The following is a 14,905-nucleotide window of genomic DNA, read 5'->3' as shown; positions in this document are numbered from 1 at the left end:
GACATCATCTGGGGGAGGGGGGTGTCTGTCTCCTCTGTCCACCACATCGTCCATCAGGGTTTGCAGAGCTGACGATCGGCAGCTGCCATGTTACTAAAGATGTTTTTAAAAAGGGCAAAAATAAAAATAATAACTTCCACAGAGCGGTTTCCAAAGCAGCTTAAAATATGAAAAGCTATAAAATATGTATCCTCACCCTCCAAAGGTGATGATGGTCAGTACACCTCCTCCAGGACAGACAGCTGGTCCTGTCAGGGAGCCCCACTCTCCTCCACCCAGCAGTAATTCTCTGGTGTAGTGACAGACCTGATGCTTAATGACACATTAAAGCAGTGCTTTCAGGGTTATTTGCAGGGTTCTTACACATTTAGCTATTTAATTTAAAGTATTAAAATTACAAACAGACCCTGTATCAAGTCTTACAATTGAATCAAATATAAATTACATTTAATCATATTTGTCTATCTACTGGTTATATATCTAGCGTTTGCTCAGTAACTGGTATATTAATTATGATCAATAATATGGTTAAACAGCAGCTTACCGTCACCTCCCCACTGCGCTCTCCCAGCCTGAAGAAAATGAGCCGTCAGCGGTTTTGCTGCCGCTGGAGCCGCCTCTCCTCTTCCTCCAACAACAAATAAATATATTAAAATATTCCAAATTTCTAAATCCACACTGTTGTCCCGCTTGTTGTGTAGTCCGTGTTGTGTCGCTGTCGCTGCTTTTGTTTTTCCCGGGGCAAAATTTATGACGTCGCGCCACAATCAGGAAGTGCTTGGAAGGCTAGACCGTCCCATTTACCAACGGTTGAGGATCCTCCGGAGGATCCTCAGGAGGACGCGGCCTCCTGAGACCGCGTAGGCTGCGTCCTCCGAAGGATGCAGACCCTGAAATGAGACACAGCTAGAGAGACAGAGCAGTCATATCTCACCAACTCTGCAGCATGTCCACGGTCTGCTGTGACTTTGTAGACTGAGGAACAGCGCCCCCTGCTGGACGCCTTTTAAACTGTGGACAGAACTTCAATGAACAGGGAAACATGAAAAAAGAACATTGTTCCAAAAACTCCTCCTGATTGAATCAGAGTGGAGCATCAAGGTGGAGCAGGAGCAACCAGCTGATGGAGCTGCAGAGTCTGAAGACTCACATCACAAACTGACACACCTGCATTTAATAACAGTCACAGTCGGACTCTCTGTGGACAGGAAGTCATGTGACGTCATGACCTGCAGTTCTGTGTGTTCTTCTGAGACAGGCAGCATTTAAAGCAGCATTTAATGACACATGACAGTCAAATGTACAATATTTACAGAGTTTTAATATCTGGTCAAATATATGATTTAATAAGATCGAAGTGCTTTGTGACTTTACACAGCATGAGGACATTCAAAGCTTTTAACTTCATCACTGAGCTGTAATGTCTTCACTGGCTCCAAACATCTGATCAGAGTTCTGAGGATTCCTTCCTTCTGACCTGTAAACAAACAGGAACAACATTCAGACTCATGTTTCTAAAAGTCTTTTTCCTGATGACATCATCATCCTTCATTTCAGTCTGACTGACAGCATCATGTCAAATGTTCAGACTTCATACAGAGCAGCAGTGAGTTCACATGGAGATCATTGTTTATTGTTCATATGAGAAACAGACATGTTTAAAATGATCAGTGGATCATTTACAGTGAAAACAGCTGTTACCTTGTTTAAGCCTCCGTCTCAACACCAGGCAGATGACTGCTGATACACAAATGGCTGCACCCACCCCAAATATGGCTCCAACATTGTTTTCTGTAATAACATAACTCGAAACATGTTTGTTATTTGTAAACGACTACAAGAGAGGAACTTTTCCTCAGTTAAGTATTTATTGGAAGAATAAGTTTAGCTTGAACAAAGACCTTTTCTGTTCTCTTTGTCTGACGGTACATTTTATCAAGAGTGTAGATTTGCTTTTGACATTGGTGGGGGCCTAAGATTCCAACAGAATTTAACCCTTTCTGCACCCAGTGAGAATCTGTTTTGTTTTTAGGAGGGGATCAGATTATTGGCCCCCTCCATCTATGCAAAAACTACGCCCTTGCATTTTAAACTTCCTCACAGTACAAACTAGTTGTTATAGTGGGGGAGGAACCGTGGTTTAGACTTAGCTCTCCCTTTGTTGGTGCTCAGGCTGGCCTCTCCTCTGCATTCTTCTGTCCTTGATGAGTTCTCCTTATAAAATCAAAACACACATTTATTCTATATAAAACTATTGCTACTAGATAAGAACATTTCATGAGCACAACATTCTTCTATGTCTCTATTTAGTAACTTTACACTTTCCTTCCTTATGTCACATACTATTTTATTCTCTCTCTGTCTAGATCTCAACTTACACCTTCACACACCATTCACACTCACACCTACAGCCAACGATAGTAGTGAACTGTATGAGTCCCAGTGTCATTTGACCTGTTCACTGTCTCCATATTAAATTCACTTCGTGTATTTCTCTGTTTGTTCTCTCAGAGAACATGAATTCCTCCAAACATGAGCTGTCAGCATCACCAGACAGAAATGTTGGAGGTTGGTTAGTCTGATTCTGACATTTGACCTGTGAGTGCCATCTCTCTGTAAACAAAGTAAAAGTCATCAGTGTTACAAACATGTTCCTCATGAAGAACAAAGTCAAACATCACAGCCATTATGATTCCTTCCTGATCTGACTGTTAACCTCTGAGACTGAGATCATCTTCATGCTGATCTGTTTGACATACAAAGCTCCACATTCCATATTAAACATGTGGTGTACTTACACATGACCACTGTCAGAGGTGGTTTTGTTTTCTCTTCGACCTGAGACATGTTTTAAAATCATCAGTACAAACAGCATAAATGAAATAACTACAACCCTAAAGACAGAACATTATCGTACTTCTTTTCTTTTTACAGTACATCACCAGGCCGACTGCTGGCGCTGTGACCACAATGGCTGCAAACACTGATCCTATGAGTCCTCCAACACTGTGTGAATCCACTGAAATAGAAAACAGGTTAACTGAAGTGTCCCTGAATGCCTCATGATGTTTCTGTTTCTTGCAGGTCTCACAGATTCCAACAAACTTGAGTTCCTCCTTTACCTGGACTTATCCTCACAAAGGTGTTTGTTGTGATGGTCTCCTCTTCATCACAGAAACACTCACCTTTGGAAACAGTCAGAATCCACAGAAACACCAAAAACAGCACAGCTGGTCCTGCTCATGGTCCTGTGAGGGTTTATATGAGTGCAGCTCTGTGCTGCAGACATGTCATTACAAGTTCAGTTACAGCAGCAGGGATTTTATTGGTGGGTGTTTGTATTCATCTTCCCACATTGAGTGAACGTGGCATCATATCAGGTTGCAGCTGGCCTGAGGGGAACAGTCCTGATTCTTCAGCCGTTGAAAAACAAGTTCAAACTTGACTTTCAGTCAATGAATGTGACCTGAGTTAACCCATAAAAACCAGGAGAGACCAGCTTTAAGACTTTATTTAAAGGTTTCAATGCTTTATGTGTTTTACTGGGTCATTGTACTTTGACTAAAGCACCCAGCTCCAGTACTTCTTCCAGCACTGTTCAGAACACATGGCTCTGTGTGTCAGACCAGCTGTTGGGTCAGGTTAACAGCTAACACACAGTGAAGGACTCTGCCACTGTTAGCAAAGCCAGACTACATCTCCCATAATGCACCTGGCCTCATGTCAGACACAGACATTAACTCACCTGGTTTTCTGTACCTGCAGAGGGAGGGGCAGTGAAAGTGTTTGTGTTCAGTCTCCATTTTGAGCAGCAGACGGTGACGCTCGGTGAGTTTAAACTTCGTCTGTTTCTTTGAATTATTGTTATTGAAAATGTGATCATCATCACCGTTCAGTGAGTGTGGACAGCAGGTGGTGGTGGGTGATGGAGGCTTTGTTGAAGCTTCCACACCTTCAAGAAATGGTTCATTCAGGCTTCAGTGACAGAGCTCTATAGGACAGTGCTGAATAGAAGGAAATGCTCTCGAGCTGTGTGCTTCATGGATTGTTTGGGATTCGCCACGCACATTCTTGTTCCATGTGACGCCGATGGGCCGTTTAGCGGTTGGAGTAAATGAGATGAGGATGTAGATAGTGATGTTATAATGAAGCCCTGCGAGCGCTCATTTGGGAGGACTGACACCTCCTGGTCATTTGATGAAAAGCAATCTAACTGTGATAAAACATGTTCTAAAGTTTATCAGAATTTCTGTATGAGGCATTGTAAAGATATAAAGAAACAAAATAAATCTACCCTGAATGTGGTATAAATAAATCTGTGCTTTAATTAATATTTTTATTTCTAATTATATACGTATAGAAATTACAGAAGTGCTTGTGTGACTGGGAGTTTGGGGGGTGGGGGGGGGACTTTATTGATTTATTGATTTTTAAAAAGACCCTTTTTGTAGAATGAGGCAGGTATTGCTGTTGCCACAGTTTCTTAATTTTAATTCAGTGTTTCATATTTACAAAGTGCACATGCAAAAAGTGCAGAGTGCAAATGGAGGGTAGAGCAGGGGTCTCAAACTCAACTTACCCGGAGGGCCGCTGGGGGTAGAGTCTGGGTGAGGGTGGGCCGCATTAAGGCCGCATTAGAAAAAAGGGTTTCAAATATTCCAAAAAAGTACAACTGGTCCAATCGGCTCAATCTTTATTAATAACAGGTCAATAGGGATGCAAATTATTGATTAATTCATTAATCGTTAGTTGAATGACCTTATCGATCGATTAACGATTAATTGATAAGCGGTGATTTTCCTGGGCCTGAATTTTCCTCAGTTTCACTAAGACTAAAAGCTAAATATTGTTTACTAAATAAACTGCATGTCATAATCCTTAATGAGTGATTTGCTGTACCTTTGGAGATACAGTACAGACAATGACATTTATGTAGGCTAGTATAACAAAATCTATTGTGAATAGAAATTAAATAAAATATGTCAAGCTGCTTTAACATGAAAAGAAGTTGTTCACTGGCGCTTGTTTACAGTGAGGGCAGCTACTGAGAACATGTGTTCCATTCAACCAGCATCCTGATTAAAAAGAAAGAAAGAAACTCCAAGTACTTCATGTGACCTGCGTATTCACAGCGAGCACAAATGGAAATGCTGATTAACACGTGGCAGTCTCCTAGTTTGATCCATTCTGGGACTATATTCTGACGGAGCACTGCTACATGCGCACTGAGATCACGCCGCACCTGAAAACAAACACCGTCAACAGACCAGCAGCCAGGCTGCTGAGACCTGTCCAACGGACAGCGCGTCGCTTGACACAGTTTTCAATGCGCGCTCTCATTCCGCTGGTGCAGTACGCTCACATGTGTGTGCGCACGCCTGTGTGTGTGTGTGTCGGGGGGGGGGGGGGCGACACGCCGAGCAGAACGGCTGCTGAGCAGCAGCCTCAGCAAATAAGTGTGTGTGAGAAAAATGTGCGGGCCGCACTAACACTAAACTTTGATGTCAAGTGGGGGGCCACAAAATATCGGTTCGCGGGCCGCTACTTTGAGACCCCTGGGTTAGAGCAACAGTTGCTTATCCAGCAACAGAACCACAAGTAGTGATGGCCACAAGTGACACAGACGCTGCAGCTTCGGAGTTGCAACAGCATTTTTGTTGAACCGCTGCTTCGAAGCTTGCTTTGGTGAGGAAAACCCACACATTTATATGTATGTGTGTATATATATATATATATATATATATATATATATATATATATATATATATGTATGTGTGTATATATATATAATCATCACCATCACTAGCAGCAGGTGGTGGTTGTGTGTGCTGCAGTCTGTGTCCTGGTATTCAGCGGTGTGCTGTTTGTCAGTGCGGCCTTCTTGTATGAATACAGGCCTGCTCTATTTTTTCCAGATTTAAATCAGTCAGAGGAAGCGGCTGAACGTTCATAGTGATGTCACTTATTGATCCTTTGATGGTTCTCTTCCTGATGCTGTGAAGCAGAATTCACCAAACGTTCACTAACAGGAGCTGGTTAGTTGGTTTCTGCTGTCCCATCCTGTTTGTTGTTCATAGGTTAGAAACCAGCGCCGTGCAGAGAAGCTGACTGTTACAGTCTCTGAGTGATCCTGGTTCAGATCTCAGACTGACTGAAGATGGATGTTGGTGTGGAGGAAGAGGAGGGCAGAGCAGGATCCATCTGTGAGTCTCTGAGGAGTGACCAGTCCAAAGGTCAACCTCCAGCCTTCAGTGGTGAACCTGGACCATCAGATCCTCAGTAAGAGCCTGTTTGTAGCTTCCAGTAATAATCAGAGGTGCTGAAGGTTTTTCTCTCTCCTGCTGTTCTTTTGTTGTTTGAATGTTTTCACTTTGATCATATCTGTCCCAGTACCTCAACAAATGTCGACCAGTAAAACTCCTGAAGGGTTCATGACCAAACATGTTACACCTCAGACCCCCTGAAGGAAGCACAGATGCTGACAATAATGGTAGCAGGTCACCATGTCTGCTGGAGGTTCAGAAGCAGATGAGGGAAAGAGGACTGAAGTGATCCTGGACAGAATTCAGGACTGAGTCCATCCTCCCAGAGAGACGTAGCATGAGGTCCATATTTCAGTCCTTAAAAACATGTGAGCGTGTCTCTCTTCTGGTGTTTGGCTCCTTCAGACAGAACTGAATCTCAGCAGTGAGACTTGTTGCCATAACGACGTGTGTGGATAATGACATTTGCTTTAAACAGGTTTGTGTTGTTTTGGCTGAGGAACACACAAAGTTTGATCCATCAACCACTTTCATCACTGTCCTTCATGTCCACAGAGAGAGGAAGAGGAGCGACGTCTGTGAGGACGTGTCCTACTGTGTTTTGTGTCTAGATGTTCTGAAGGATCCAGTCTCTACCAGCTGTGGACATTGGTTCTGGAGACAGTGCATCAGCTCATACTGGGACCGGTCTGCTTCATCAGGAGAGTCCTCCTGTCCCCAGTGTGGACAAAGATCCAGAAGCAGACAAAGTAAGACTGGACATGTGTCTGCTGAGGGACTCTTTTCTGAAACTGGACTTGTGGTTGTGTTGTGTTGTACAGACATGAAAGATGTCTCATTGTGGTCCTTGTCTTTCAGCAGATGTTGGTCTGCAGCAGGTTTTAGAGGAACATAAGGTCAGTCTGAGGAGGAGATGTGAACATGTGACTGAAGGAACTGATGAAACAGGAAGTAGAACCCTCCTCAACAGAGTCTACACTGAGCTCTACATCACAGAGGGACAGAGCGAAGAGGTCCAGACGCAACATGAGATCAGGCAGCTGGAGACAGCTTCCAAGATGGAGACCCTCCATGAAACCCAGGTGTCAATCAGGTGCCAGGACATCTTCAAAGCCTCAGCTGATCAACAGACAGCCATCAGAGTGGTTCTGACGAACGGCGTCGCTGGCGTTGGAAAAACCTTCTCAGTGCAGAAGTTCAGTCTGGACTGGGCCGAGGGCTCAGAGAACCAAGATGTCAGTGTGGTGGTTCTGCTTTCCTTCAGGGAGCTGAACTTGATCAGAGATGAGCAGCACAGTCTTCTGACGCTGCTCCATGTCTTCCATCCAACATTACAGAAGGTCACAGCAGAGCAGCTCGCTGTCTGTAAACCTTTGTTCATCTTTGACGGCCTGGATGAAAGCAGACTTTCTCTGGACTTCAGCAGCAGTCGGCGGCTGTCTGATGTCACACAGAAGTCATCGGTCCACGTGCTGCTCACAAACCTCATACAGGGGAACCTGCTTCCCTCGGCTCTGGTCTGGATAACTTCCCGCCCTGCAGCAGCCAATCAGATCCCTCCTGCATGTGTGGACAGGCTGACAGAAGTACGAGGCTTCACTGACGCCCAGAAGGAGGAGTACTTCAGGAGGAGGTTCAGTGATGAAGAGCTGTCCAGCAGAATCCTCTCCCACATCCAGACCTCCAGGAGCCTCCACATCATGTGTGCAGTCCCAGTCTTCTGCTGGATCACTGCTACAGTTCTGGAGCACATGTGGACTACAGAGCAGAGAGGAGAGCTGCCCATGACCCTGACTGACATGTACTCACACTTCCTGCTGGTCCAGACCATCAGGAAGAAGCACAAGTACCATGAGGGACATGACACCAGTCCTCAGGAGCTGACGGAGGCTGACAGGGAGGTTCTTCTGAAGCTGGGGAGGCTGGCCTTTGAACATCTGGAGAAAGGAGACATCATGTTCTACCAAGAAGACCTGGAGCAGTGTGGTCTGGATGTCACAGAGGCCTCGGTGTTCTCAGGAGTCTGTACACAGATATTCAGAAGAGAGAGTGTGATCTTCCAGAAAACAGTCTACTGCTTTGTTCATCTGAGCGTTCAGGAGTTTCTGGCTGCAGTCTACATGTTCCACTGTTACACCAACAGGAACACTGAGCTGCTGAGAGGGTTTCTGCAGGACGCAAAGCCAGAGTTTTCACTCAGGAGGATTTTTAAGCAAAATAAAAAGAAAGATCCCCAAATCTCATCTCTGGACGACTTCCTGAAGAGAGTCATGGAGAAATCCCTCCAAAGTAAAAATGGACACCTGGACCTGTTTGTACGCTTCCTTCATGGCCTCTCTCTGCAGTCCAACCAGAGACTCATAGGAGGCCTGCTGGGTCAGACAGAGACCAGTCCAGAAACCATCCAGACAGTCCTCAACAACCTGAAGGAGATGAACACTGATACAATCTCTCCTGACAGAAGCATCAACATCTTCCACTGTCTGATGGAGATGAAGGACCTCTCAGTCCATCAGGAGATCCAAGAGTTCCTGCAGTCAGGGACCAGATCAGAGAAGGAACTCTCTGAGATCCACTGTTCAGCTCTGGCCTACATGCTGCAGATGTCTGAGGAGGTTCTGGAGGAGCTGGACCTGAAGAAGTACAACACAACAGACCAGGGACAACAGAGACTGATTCCAGCTGTGAGGAACTGCAGGAAGGCTCGGTGAGTCCAGATGTGATGATGATTGTGTATCAGTGTAGATTAGTGGTTCAGGTCTTCACAGATCCACACTGTGTGGTTCTTCAGAGGTCCATGTGTTCATTGGAACATGTCAGCTGTGTTTTTGTCTCAGATGTTCTTCAGCTGTGAAAACGTGGATTTTTCAGCTGTTTCTGTTTAAAGCTGTTAAATGAATGAAGAAGTTTTCTTGTTGTTTCTAATCATTGTTCCATTTGACAGATGTTCTTCTGTTTGTGTGTGTTTCCATACAAATCTAAACATTGTTGACATCAGTGTGTAACTGTAGCTGCAGCAGCCGACTCAGTAAGAACACTCAGAATGTGTCTCTGATGAAGACGTCCTCATGGTGACTCTGTGGACTCAGACGTGGGTCAGAGCTCACTGACAGACTGTGGACAGCATGGAGGCCTGAATGGAACTCCATGTTCTCTGTCTTCATCTGCAGATTACAGCACAGATTAAGTCTGATGAGGATTATTGTTTCATGTCAAACACAGTCAGCTCAGATGAACTAAGCCACTGATGTGCAGAGCAACATGTCCAACAGGACGTGTCCAGCTGTCTTCAGATGAAGTCCATATACAGTGTCCTCTTTCATAACATGTTTTCTGATGTTTCTGTCATCACAGACTTTATAACTGTGGACTCTCAGAGACTCACTGTGAAGTCGTGGCCTCAGCTCTGAAGTCCAACCACTCCCACCTGACAGAACTGGACCTGAGCTGGAACAAGCTGCAGGATTCAGGAGTGGAGCAGCTGTGTTCTGGACTGGAGAGTCCTCACTGCAGACTGCAGACTCTGAGGTCAGTTCTCTGTTATTATTTATGATCAGGTTTATGATGAATGGAGGTCCAGTTTGTCTCAGACTGCACGGAGCACCTGTCAGGACTGACACTAAAAGCACAGACACTAAAAGGCGAACTGCAGTCCGGGTCGGGACCCGGAAACCGTCCCACACGGACCCGAACTTACAGTCAAAACAGCAGGTTATTCTTTAAAACCTGACCGGGAGCTTCTATTTTAATGGCCGCAGCTTTCATAGGGGGGCTAATAGTCTGAGATTAAAGTAGCAAATCTGCGAGAAAAAAACTCAGAAATTTGCGGGAAAACCTCAGATATTATCTGACATTAGGCTATAAAGTCGCAAATCTGGTTAGACGTTGCTTGCTGTTGTGGTCGCCGTGGAAAAGCTCATCAAGTTGTACTTGTGGCAATGCTGTGAAGAAGATAAACCTCTGATAACCTTTCCTGCTTTAACCTCCCGACCGTAGTCAGGAAGCACAGAGCTACATTGCTCGTGGTTAACCCCCACTGTCACACTCAGCTGGAGTGAGGGAGACCAGAGCACTTTCCTGTCCTTGCAGGGCGGCAGCTTTTTTCTCTTATTCTTTACGCTGTACATTTTCTTCTTGTTAATAAATCACTCCTCTCTCAAGCTAACAATCTTCTCTCCCACTCACACACACGTACTCCCTGCCGTCCTCCTAAGAAGGCCTACCACTCTCATAACACCCTGATAAAAACTAAAGCCCTGTTTAAACAGTTGCATTTTATCCAGTTTACATATACACATAAACCGTATGCATGCATGCAATGAAGATGACGTCTTGGAAAGCAACATGATAAGTTTTTTCTCAAAAAAAAGCAGATTTGCTACTTTAATCTCAGATTATTAGCCCCCCCCCTTCAGTATTTTTTTTCTTACAATGGCCCTAATATGTCATCGTAGCATGAGCATGTGCATAGAGCAATTGCATATGAGTTTATCCATCCTACGTGATACCTCTCAGCCAATCAAATCTGGGCATTTCAGGTGGTAAAAATTATGCATACAATACAGTCAGAGGAAAGTTGCACACAGGTTACATGTGAAGAGACGAGAGAAAAGAGAAGAGAGACAGACACCGGGTTTAAAGTTTCCCAGAACGGTCCAGAACGGTCCAGTGTGGCATTAATCAATTAATTTATTAATTGGATGGAGGCGGATGAGGGAGGAGATGACCCAAATTACCCAGATTATTTTCAAGCACACTGAATGGAAATGATATTTCAAAATTTTAGCTGACATAAGTTATGTTATCTAGAGGGGTGGATATGTAGCAAAGTATTATTCAAGTTAATTAAATTAAAGAAAAACTTTGCCTGAAGCCACGTGATAGTATTAGAGCTGTGGAAGAGTTTCCAGCATTGCAATGAGCATATGAAAATAAATATTATGGTGAACATACAGTCTTATGCAAAAGTTTTATTTTATTATTTCACTACTGAAATGTTTCTGTTTCCATAAGATATAACAGCTTCAAAAGCTCAGCAGGTGACACACTGATGCAGTGATTTTCATAAGGGGGGCCCAAACATTTGCATAAGACTGTAACAAACCTACACCCGCTCCTTTCCGCTGGTGTAAATGAAGGAGCATCATGGCCATTCATATCAGCAGGTGTTTCCTCAGTCCTCTGTGGTCTGATGACAGATCTTGAAAATGGACACAAATTGAATAGAAATTTGTCACCCACCTATTTATCTCATCTGTGCAATATCTGTTAATATGTTATCTTATGTTAATTCTATTGTGTCTTTATTGGTAGATTTACTTTATACTGTATATTATTTTTATCTGTTTTTACTTCTCCTGTGTTTGTGCGGTTGCAGTAACACAATTTCCCAACTGTGGGACAAATCTTCCCTCAGGGATAACCAAAGGAATTCTGATTCTGATCAGAGACATCACCATTCAAATATGGTGATTGATAAATCAAATAATGATTGACAGCCTCTGTGTGCTGAGATCAGTGAGTGTCTGTCTGTGAGGAGCTCCACACTCAGGCCTCTCCAGTAGTTATATTTGTATTTTTTTCCCAGTCAACAGTGTTGATAGAATCTGTAAAACAACCTGACACAGAAGTCATTCAGCAACTGCTCAGTTCTGTACTGAGGGGTGACGCCTGTGCCTCTTGCATGGTGCTCATTACAGTAACTGGGAGGCCCAGTGCTAGCAGCCCTTCCCTCTCAGGGGCCAGGCCAGCAATCACAGCCCTGCCTGTGAGAAAGCAACAATTGCCAGGAAGGAGGAGGTTGCCTCTGGGAGGGTCTCCGACCGGCTTCCTTTTTGGCAGGCTGTATATCATATATGTCAGACTCAAGGCCCGTGGGCCAATCTGGCCCGCAGTAACGTTCTGGAACCGAACCTGAAGTGCAAAGAAAAGGCGTCCTAAAGGAAAATAATCTCAGGCGTGATTGCTCGACAAAACACGGAGAACAGAAGGATCAGAGAGGAAAAACAGGCACAGAGCTGCAGAGGTTAACATCTCAGCAACATATTTCTTCATACAGTCAGTTTGTGGTGAGTACCAATAGTAGTGAGTGATAAGTGCAACTTCATCGTGTTACAGTAAACAAATAATAAATAAATAGAAGAAATAACCTTCACACAAACATTGCATAGCCACACCTTCTTGACTGCATGCCCTCTGCACAACAGCCTGTATATGACAATATATTTTAAAATATTTTATTTTATATTTTATTTTCAAAAAGGGGGAATAAAGGTGAATCTTCACCCTATCTTTTTTTAAGCCACTTGGGGGAGTGGCGAAATGTCTTCAAAACAATCCTTGAGTCCAGTTGCCTCGATATAAACTCTTGGAAATGACTATGACCTGGATGAATGAGAGCATTTACATATACCCTATGATTCAAGCAGCCAATGAAACTGATAGAAAAACATGTTTAGATGAAAGTGTGCATGCCAAGAGAGCTGCAGAAAGAGTCTTGTATAGGTGGCTTCATCTAAATTTATTTAGGTGAAAAGTGGAACAAATAAGAGAATTGAAAAAATAATCTGAGATTATAGAATTTATTCTGATGTTTAAAATGGTGTAAATGTCTTCATCGTCTCCATTTCTGCCTCCTCTTCCTCAGCTGTTGAGGTTTCTGTCATTCAGCTTCTTCTTCTAGCCTCCATTTATTCTGTCTGTGACACTTTCTGCTGAAAACAGTCAGACAAAGATAACTGTCCATGTAAGAAGCTCTCTGATTGGCTGGAATGAAATGATGAACAGTTTGTGCTCCAACATGTGTGATCTGATATTGATCCTGTAATGACAGACTGACTGAGATCAGCAGCATGTTATTGATCTGTGTTGACATGAACAGGTGTGAATGTTGCTGACATGTTGATGAGGACACACACATGTAGATCTGATCATTGAACCTGATCACATTGATTGATTATCAATCAAATGTGATCAGGTTCAATGATCAGATACACACCAGAGAAATCCATAAAAATCAAATAGTCTAGCAAACAATAAAACCATGCAACTTAAAATGAGCTAAAAGTTAATAAATAAATATTATATATATATTTATATATATATTTTAAATATAAATTATCAATATTATCAATCATTTCATCTGTTATTCTTTATTCAGATTGAAGGACTGCAGTCTGTCAGAGATCAGCTGTGCTTCTCTGGCCTCAGCTCTGAAGTCCAACCCCTCCCATCTGACAGAGCTGGACCTGACCTGGAACAATCTGGGGGATTCAGGAGTGGAGCAGCTGTGTGGTTTTCTGCAGAGTCCAGATTGCAGACTGCAGACTCTGAGGTCAGTTCTCTGTCTGATACTGTTATATGTCTATTTTTTTTAAGTATTTTTATTATTTTAAGATCTCATAGTAGAATACAACCTGAACAATATAACCAGCAGTTACACTTCAACCCCCCCCCCCAACATTTGTGCGAGGAGAATGGGTATAAAAAATTAATAATTATAATATTATTAATAATAATACCAATCAACACAAAAGTAATGTCATAAACAGGGGCTCATTTTTTATGGCCAAGTTTTTTGCTGACTACACTGTTCTTCTTCATTTCATGCCACCTAATTACTGGGAACGCAGTGTTGTTAGATTTCACAGTAAGACAGTAGAGGGCCCGTTTTTGTTACATTTTTGGGTGTTGGAGCCAATGGCGGCCCGCAGTGAATTATGTGAATGTGTGTTATGATATGAATTTTTCATATACCGACAGCACCGGTTTAAACTGTCTGGAACTCAGCGCGGTGGTAAATTGTTTCACATGGGACGCTTTTCATTGTTGCACCGCTGAGCACAGGTATCAGTGGAGTTGTTAGTGAGAATAGACAGAGGACGTTCTGAAGCAGGAATGTGTGTAAAACTCTTCACACGGCTCTCAGCGCACATCACTGTCACACACACACAGGTTTTGGAGACTTTTGGAGACGCTGAACAGCAGCAGTTTAGGTAAACAAACATGTTGGACATGGAGGAGGACGATGTTGCTGCTGGTTGGTATTTTCATGGCTTTGCCTGTTTTCCCAAATATCTCTGCTTCATACATGTTCACCTCAACTGCTGCTTCTGACGATGATTAGCAGCGAAACAGCATCAAAACCTGTATGTATGTGTGTGTGTGTGTGTGGCGCTGCGTGTGCTGCAGTGGAGCTGTATGAGGAGTTCTACACACTCGTTTCTCATGAAGTTTGAAAAGTCCGGTCCAAACGATCTTGTTCTTATTTCTGCCACCTCAGGAACACGAACAGATTTCTCTGTCCTCGTGGAGTCTTTAACAAGCTGAAGTCACGGCACTCCGCCTCCTTCATCTAGTCTGACTACCCCCCCCCAATTATTTATAATAATTTTTAAAACAATAAAAATGATCGTTCTTTAATCGTAATTGAGGAAAAAGCCTCAAGTAATCACGATACTACTGGATATTAAATAATAACCCACAGCCCTGCTGTGTTACATTTTATACTAATGTGTGTTTTTTTGTACAGTTCTCATGACTGTGGAATAGAGTAACCACTCTACTGCAGTAATTCTTCTCACAATCAGTGCAGTTAACACGTCATGCACGAGGGGAAAAAACATCAAATACCGGAAACCGTT

General features: G+C 43.3%; 1 protein-coding gene and 2 long non-coding RNA genes across 6 annotated transcripts in view; 2 read left to right on the top strand and 1 right to left on the bottom strand.

Moving 5' to 3' along the window:
* LOC114452823 (NLR family CARD domain-containing protein 3-like) overlaps positions 1-14,905 on the top strand; it is a 1,046,161-nt gene that overhangs the window by 1,001,747 nt on the left and 29,509 nt on the right. The window lies entirely within an intron of this gene.
* On the bottom strand, positions 1,682-3,167 carry LOC114452905 (uncharacterized). The gene is made up of 3 exons (XR_003672386.1): positions 3,123-3,167; positions 2,918-3,019; positions 1,682-2,214 (listed from the first exon to the last, which is right to left on the bottom strand). It is a non-coding gene; the product is annotated as an uncharacterized LOC114452905 (long non-coding RNA).
* Positions 1,833-3,171, top strand: LOC114452903 (uncharacterized). The gene is made up of 3 exons (XR_003672384.1): positions 1,833-2,598; positions 2,935-3,008; positions 3,085-3,171. It is a non-coding gene; the product is annotated as an uncharacterized LOC114452903 (long non-coding RNA).

The sequence above is a fragment of the Parambassis ranga genome, chromosome 20 (assembly GCF_900634625.1).
Source record: "Parambassis ranga chromosome 20, fParRan2.1, whole genome shotgun sequence".
Classification (NCBI taxonomy): domain Eukaryota; kingdom Metazoa; phylum Chordata; class Actinopteri; family Ambassidae; genus Parambassis; species Parambassis ranga.
This window is presented reverse-complemented; position numbering and strand designations above follow the sequence as displayed.